Raw genomic sequence first — 7552 nt, forward strand, 5'->3', positions numbered from 1 at the left:
GCAGTTCAAGTACAACTGTTGCAGACTTTTTTGATGAACGGATGACACCCGTAATCTGGTGTATGGATTTTTTTTTCTTAATTCTTCCTTCCTCTGTTCATCTGTTAAAAAAATCACATGTCCCTGTTTGTCTAGTGGTTAGAATGACCTAGTCGGAGTGACGGCCTTACATACTGCCTTACATACACCCAAGAGGTGTATGGAGTTGTTTTTTTTTTTTTTTTTTTTTTTTTCCGTCACGTACCGCTATCACGAGAGATAAGCTAGATATCGACCCTAAACGTACCAATCTACGACAACCTAGCCTCGGGTTCCAATACTTCGAATGGGATAGCATGGGATTGGATGTTTCTATACAACGGCTATAAATGAGGGAGGAAGTGTCAGTCATGAAAGGAAATTAAAGATCGTATACTGAAGGAAGGAGATAGAGAGTGGACTATTAGATTATAATCTCTTTTAACTTGGCTTATGTTTTCGTCAATAGCATTTTTTTTTTTCATGTGTCATAGTGGCAGGAAATGACAGAGTTAAATCTCCAAATCCCTTCCAGAGCACCTGTTCATGATTAGCGCCATAATCTTGTGTAAATCTAATGTTAAAACTGCATTCAAGACGGAGAGATGGCAATTCTAGGGCAAGTTAATGTGAACAAAGTATAGTACTGGAACACAGAGTAGCATAGGAGGAAGAGGAAGACGATGACCAATGACCTGAGTAGCTGAGGGACTGGGTGGGAAATATAATGCGAAAATCATACACCAGAAGCAACGAAGACAACCTTCACATATGTAATTAAACGGACGTGCATTGTATAACACAGTCGTATGCAAGTGATGGAGGGAGAGTATAAGGGAGTGTAGATCAGTTGGATCTGGATTTGCATAAGTAATAATTAAGGTGGGAATAAAAGCGGGGGAGATCATTCGTGTCTATGCTCCAACAGAGCACAGAGCCCCTACAGTGAAAGATGAGGTCTGGGCGAATGTGGAAGCGTGCACAGAAAAGTTTGAGAGAAGGGAGATATGAATGAAAAAGAGGATAATGTTAGAGCAGATGGGGTGATTGATCAGTGGGATGTAACTAGTGAAGTGGATGGGAATGGTAGCCCCCTAACTGACATTTATGCAAGAAATGGTTTGTCAATAACCAAGAACTTCTTTAGGCATCATATGATCCACAGGTAGATATGGCAGGTGATAAGGAGATGTATGGAGAGCTAGATGAACTTAAGGCTGTGAATAATTGTGTGTGTGTGTGTGTGTGTGTGTGTGTGTGTGTGTGTGTGTGTGTGTGTGTGTGTGTGTGTATTAGCAGGACCGTTTAAATGACTGTCGATGAGTGTTGCGGGATAGTAAAGGCTATTATAATTCCGTCAGTTACATTTTTTTACTTTATTCTTGCTATTTTCAGACGATATTTTCAGCTTAGGACACTCTTCCAACCGAATGGGGTTAGAAAGAGTACTGTTAAATCTTTCACAACTAGAGTACACTTTGGAACTGATAAAATGTCGTGTGGATGTAGCAAGGGGTTAAATACTGTATCCTGGCCTCAGAATGGAAGTGTCACCAAAATTTATATTCCTAAAATGCTCTTACTTATGCTCAGAAGTCGGAGAGTTCGTGTGCCCTTGTGAATATACAACCAAGACATTAACAGCCTTATTAGGGGAAGAGCTTAACCTGGAACGTGGGCGTCTTAAATGCTCAACCTCCCTTCCCTACTTCCCTGACTCACCCTTCCCTTCTTTCCTCTCCTTCATTCCCTCCATCTCGCCTCCTATCTTCTCTTCTTCTTCCAACTCCTTCCCCTCTTTCCCTTCTCCTCCTCCCTTCCATCCTTCCTTCCTTTCCTCCTCCTCCTCCCCAACCTCCTCTCCTTGGTTATATATGCAGATTCTTAATTAGGACAACCAACTGCTTGGGGAGGGCAGGGAGGCGTGGGGGGAGGGGAATGTGAATAGGGAGAAGAGGTGGGGGAAGGCGGGGAGAAGAATGTAGGATGGGTGGAATGATGTGTTTAGGGAAAGGAGTGGGTAGGGAGGTGGGTGGGGAGCGGTAGTGGGGAGAAGGAGCAAAACTTCGTAGTTGGCGGAGGGAGGATGGGCTAAGTTGGAGTAAGAGTAGTTGACTAACGCATCTATAAACTTTGCTAAGTTTATAGATGCGTTAGTTAACTAACTAACGCACTTACATTCACTTAATCTGCTATCAAACACTTCACAAGCAAACCTTACTGAATATTAAAGTAAAATAACCTGAGGAAATGCACTGACTCCTGATAACAATTAACTACTACGGTGACTTGCTCATCGTCAAAACTGGTACGCTTCGTTGCCTCTGCCATGGATGAAGGCCCTTGATTTAGGTCACTCTTGGCTAAACTAAGCTGAGTTAATCCTAGCATTCTAATCCAGCCTTGTATAACATAGCCCGGGCAGCCCAACTAACCCTAAAGCCGCCTAACATAAACAAATTCTAACAGCTTAACCTAATTTGATACAAACTAACAAAACACCCAGACCCATAGTCCACCGCACGCTAAGTTATCTTCAAATTAGAATAGTTGTGCTCAATTTATCCACTCCAAGGCAAACCTATATAAATTCCAACAGCTTATCTTACTTTAATCTTAAAATAGTCTAGTTTGGCCATGTGGAGAGGATGGAGAGCGAGAGGCTAACGAGGAGAGTGTATGCGAGTGAGGTGGAGAGGGGGAGAGGGAGGGGGGAGGCCGAGGATGAGATGGTGGGATAAAGTGGAGAGGTATATGAGAGAGAGCGGTGTGAGCTGGGAGCAAGGCAGTGAAATGACGTTGGACAGGGCGACATGAAGGCGATTTGTTTATGGCCACCCCTTGCGGGATTGAGGCGTCTGGTAATAGATGGACGGATAGATAGAAGATAGTCTAGTATTGAGTTCTGAATTAAATTATCTAGCAAAAATGACAAAAAAATAGGTCCTTGAAAAGAAGGTGTATCTTCTGGAGAAAGCAAGAATAGAATGAAACAAGGCGTCATCCTACTGACAATTCATCTAACAACCTCTCTATTGTTAAAAGTTTTTCCCCAACAAATAGCCCTGGATGATCAACACAAGCTGTATATGGCTGTCGCTCTATATTGTCCTTGATTTTGTATAAGTTTGTGTGTGAATTTTTCTTTGAATGTATACATATAACACAGATTTAAAAAATAAAATTTACTATATTTTTAAATTTACTTCACACATATTAAATTTATATAAAATTAAACATCAACCTCTTTACTGACAAATATAAGTTTGATTCTTGCTTTAAATATTAGCTTTTCAATTAATAACATATGAAAATTTCAGTGATTCCAAGCTAACAAGTTAAAACTACAAGCTTAGATAGATCTCAGTGTGCATTTTTTTTAGTATCAGTGAAAACTGGAAAAAGTACATTGAATTACCTCTGGCTAAATCTTGCGCCAGTAGTCGCGGTTATACTTGAAGGGAAAATGAATACAAATCGATATTTAACTCTTATGTTGCCTAGTAATGATTTTTTTTTTATAATTTATAAAGGGTGAAATCAATTTTTTAAGGATAAATAAATCAACATATCTTAATTAAAAAGTTAACAAACAAAGGAAATAAACTAGGATTAGATACCCTTCTATACCTTTAAGAAAAATTTATATCTGATTAGTAACAGCTATGTGCTCTAAATTCAAAGAATTTGGCGGTATTTTAGAATAATTAGGGGAACCTGTCTTTTAAACGATAAACCACGAAAAATCTTACCTATTCTATATAGTTTGTATACCGACATTGAGATAACTTTTACAGAACAAGTTATTGGAATAATTCCACTAGAATATTAGATGAAGGTGCAGCACATGTGTAGGTTAAGATGGGTTACAATAGAATTTGTGTTATCACGAATAAATTTTAGAATACAAATTTTGAAGGTGGACTTAAAAGTAAGGTTTGCTTTAATAAGACAACCTGATTTTAGCTCTAAAATGTGCACATATCGCCCGTCGCTTACATTCATCTAAGATAAGTCGTAACATAGTAGGTGTCTCTTCTTCCTTTCTCACTCTGTGCCACTCTTCTCTTTCTTCATCGGGTTTCTTCTTTGCACTGACTGTGGCTCCAACTCTCTTTTACGTACTCTCATACTTTCACTCATTGTCGGCGCTCCTCCTTTCTTCAATGGTTTTCTCCTTTGTATTTTCTCTGGGGTAAAGAATTTAATTTTCACTTTCTGTATCTCCCTTTCAGTCGTACTTTCTCTCGCTGTCGCCTGGACTTCCTCTCACTCCTAATCCTTGGGTTTCGTTCTCACTACCAGTATTGTTTTCTTTATTAGCTGGGTTTCTTATTACATCAACTGAGCCCAACTCGCTCTCTCTCTCTCTCTCTCTCTCTCTCTCTCTCTCACACACACACACACACACAGACACATGCACGGCAGTTACTAAGCTTTTCCCCTCTTTATCTCCTTCTTTCCCTCCTCTTGTATATTCTTAAAGCATTAATCCTCATCCTTTCCTCGTCCTTATCCCTCTTTACTGCTACCCAAATCTTTACTGTATTATTATTATTTACTGACTAACTTGGCGTTGTAGGTGACCCTTTGGATGTTAATTATAAGGTTCAGTTTTATAGAGGGGGAGGATGAGGAATGAATTTCGGAAGGGACTGGTCGGGGGAGGAAGGGAAGTGTGGGGAGTGGGAAAGAGAATAAGATATTGGAGAAAAGGGATAGAAGTTCGGAAAATGGCCTGTGTTCAGGTGGGAAAGGAAGTTGGGAAAATGAGATGGCTACTTTGGAGAAGGCTGAGGATACTGAGGAAGAGATGGAGGAGCAGATAATATAGCAGGGAGTAATTACTGGGGTGGTTGAAGAAGAGGCTGGTGAAAAGAGTAGGGTGGTTGGGGAGGAGAATTGGCTGGATGGGATAAAGGATGAAAGTTACGGGGAATGAGACGAATAAATTAATTGTAACTGATCCGGAGGGAGCAGAGGAAACTAAGAAGTAGTAGTAGTAGTAGCAGTAGTGATAAGGTAAAGACATGGCTAGAAGAAATTCATACACTATCCAGCCACGCAAAAACAGAACCCCATGCAGCATACAGTGCATTTACCTATGGTGTAAAGCAAAGGTGGACCTTCGTGATGAGGACCATACCAGACATCTAGTTGCTGCTACAACCACTGGAGGATGCAATCAGGGATTCATTCCTCCCGTCTCTAACCAATGGCCACATCCCCATACCAGAAGAGAGGGACCTTCTAGCACTACCACCCAGGATGGGAGGCCTTGGCATTATAAATCCAGTAGCCGTGGCAAGCTACGAACACAGAAATTCACTCAGGCTCACCGAATCCTTGTCACAGAAGATCTGCGCCCAGGTTGAGACGAGTGAAATCGACCACCAAAGGCAGAAAGACATAAAGACACAGATAAGCAAGGAGCGTGAAGCAAGACAAAAAGACCAACTGCAGCACATAATCGAACATCTAACACCAGACCAGTGCAGAAGAGTTGAAATTGCACAGGAGGTTGGGGCATCGAACTGGCTCACAACCCTGCCTCTCAAGGCAAAAGGCTTCCACTTCAACAAACAAGAATTTATTGACGCCATAGCCTTGAGATATGGGTGGCCAATAGAGAACCTACCTCAACACTGTGCCTGTGGCACTGCCTTTGATGCAAACCATGCAATGGTATGCAAGAAGGGAGGCTTTGTTTGCATCCGACACGACGAAGTACGCGACCTCACTGCCAAAATGCTGCGGGAAATATGCCACGATGTCACGATTGAGCCAGCTTTGCTACCCCTGGACGGCGAGCACTTCACCCACAGAACAGCAAACACATCAAATGATGCAAGACTGGATGTCAGTGCTCGAGGTTTCTGGACACGTGGGCAGAGGGCGTTCTTCGACATCGGGATATTCGATCCCATGGCAGCATGTCATCGTGAACTGTCTCTCGAAGCTGCACACAAAAGGAATGAACAAGAAAAAATAGAAATTATCAAGAAAGGATCCAACATGTGGACCATGGTCGATTCACTCCCCTTGTGTTCATAACATCAGGTGGGATGGGTCCAGAGGCAATGAGATTCTACTCGAGACTGGCAGAGGTTCTTTCTGAGAAGAAACGTCAACCCCAGAGTTCTGTTATGGCCTGGATGAGATGTCGACTGTCATTCTCCCTCGTGAGGTCTGCTCTCCTATGTCTCAGGGGCACAAGATCATCAGCCCTCAGGCCTGTCTCTCTGGCGGGTATGGATTACGAAGCTACAGTGGTCGAGAGTCGCATAGACCAGCGGCTCCAATAGTTTAATGTCTTTATTTACACTGTAATATCAACAAATATAAAATAAAATAATAATAGTAATAATAGATGGTTGGTAACCACAGCCGTTGGCGTGCTTGGGGCCAACGGATTGTAATATGAGGGTTAGTGTTAACCTTCACATTACAACTCCAAACGGTGGACTGTATTAGCAAGGTTGGTTTTGATCTTCACAATATGATTCCCCAATGGATGGAGGTGATATTAGAAAAAAAAGTAGTAGTAGTAGTAGCCTCAGGTTAATTTTAACGCGAATCCAGTGTGTTACAAACTGAAACAGTCCTTCTCCTGCATCCACCATCCCTCTTACGGGGAACATGGAGGGAGGGGAAGGACGTTTGTTTAACTGGGCGGGAGAGCAGAGTGTTTATATTGGATCCACGGCAAGGACACGTAGTGGGGAGGACGCAATGCAGCCAGAAAAATCGCAGACAGTGACAGTTATCGAGAGAAAAATGAATATAATGTTGGCAATGGAAGGGTTTCTTGGAGCTAAGAAAAGTGTGGGGTAGTAGGGGGGAAAAAAGGATTAAATTTTTAGACAGAGGGATGAGAAAGACAGGTGAATGGTGGAGTACAAATATGTAACAGGAATATCTGATGAAAGAGGCCAGAAAGAAACTGGGTAGTGGAGGAGAAGGGTGGACTTTTAAGGTGAAGGAGTGGACTTGACAGGGATCTAGTGCAGAAATGAATGTGGACTGACTGGGGAGGGGGCTGCTGAATGTCTGAAAAAGCGTTGAAGCTGTGGAGAATAGTGGATAATAATTTTGGAGGAAATTTTGTGAAAATGAAGGAAATAGGGGTGGTGGAAATATTAACTAGGGGTTTACTTAAAAAAAAAAAAAAAAGGTTGCTGATGAATTAATACATGTTAGCTGTGGAAGAGAATAAGGCAATGGGGAATGGGATGGAGTTAAAAGGATACCGGTATGTTGGGGAAAAGAATTGGGGCTGGCTGTGGAGCTGTTAGATGTTGGGGAATGGGTGAGGTAGTGGGGGAAAACAGTAATACATTTAGGAGAAAAGAAGAGGGTAGTTGAGGGGAATGGGGTTGTGGGGAAATGACTCAAATGTGCAGGGAAAGTGTCTGGTGCTGGAGAAATGAATGATGCTTGGAGTGGCATAAGCGATGGGAGGATGAAGGGATCTAGTGAGGAAAATGAACTGAGATTTACCTAGGGAAGGAGCTCGGGGAAAGGGATTGGGTAC

General features: G+C 42.1%; 1 pseudogene; it reads left to right on the forward strand.

Moving 5' to 3' along the window:
- The first annotated feature begins 3669 nt into the window (after positions 1-3669).
- On the forward strand, positions 3670-4062 carry LOC145393209 (small subunit ribosomal RNA; annotated as a pseudogene).
- The last annotated feature ends 3490 nt before the right edge of the window (positions 4063-7552 follow it).

This window comes from Coenobita brevimanus, chromosome 23 (genome assembly GCF_032717465.1).
Source record: "Coenobita brevimanus isolate Jiangsu-jjx chromosome 23, ASM3271746v2, whole genome shotgun sequence".
Classification (NCBI taxonomy): Eukaryota; Metazoa; Arthropoda; class Malacostraca; order Decapoda; family Coenobitidae; genus Coenobita; species Coenobita brevimanus.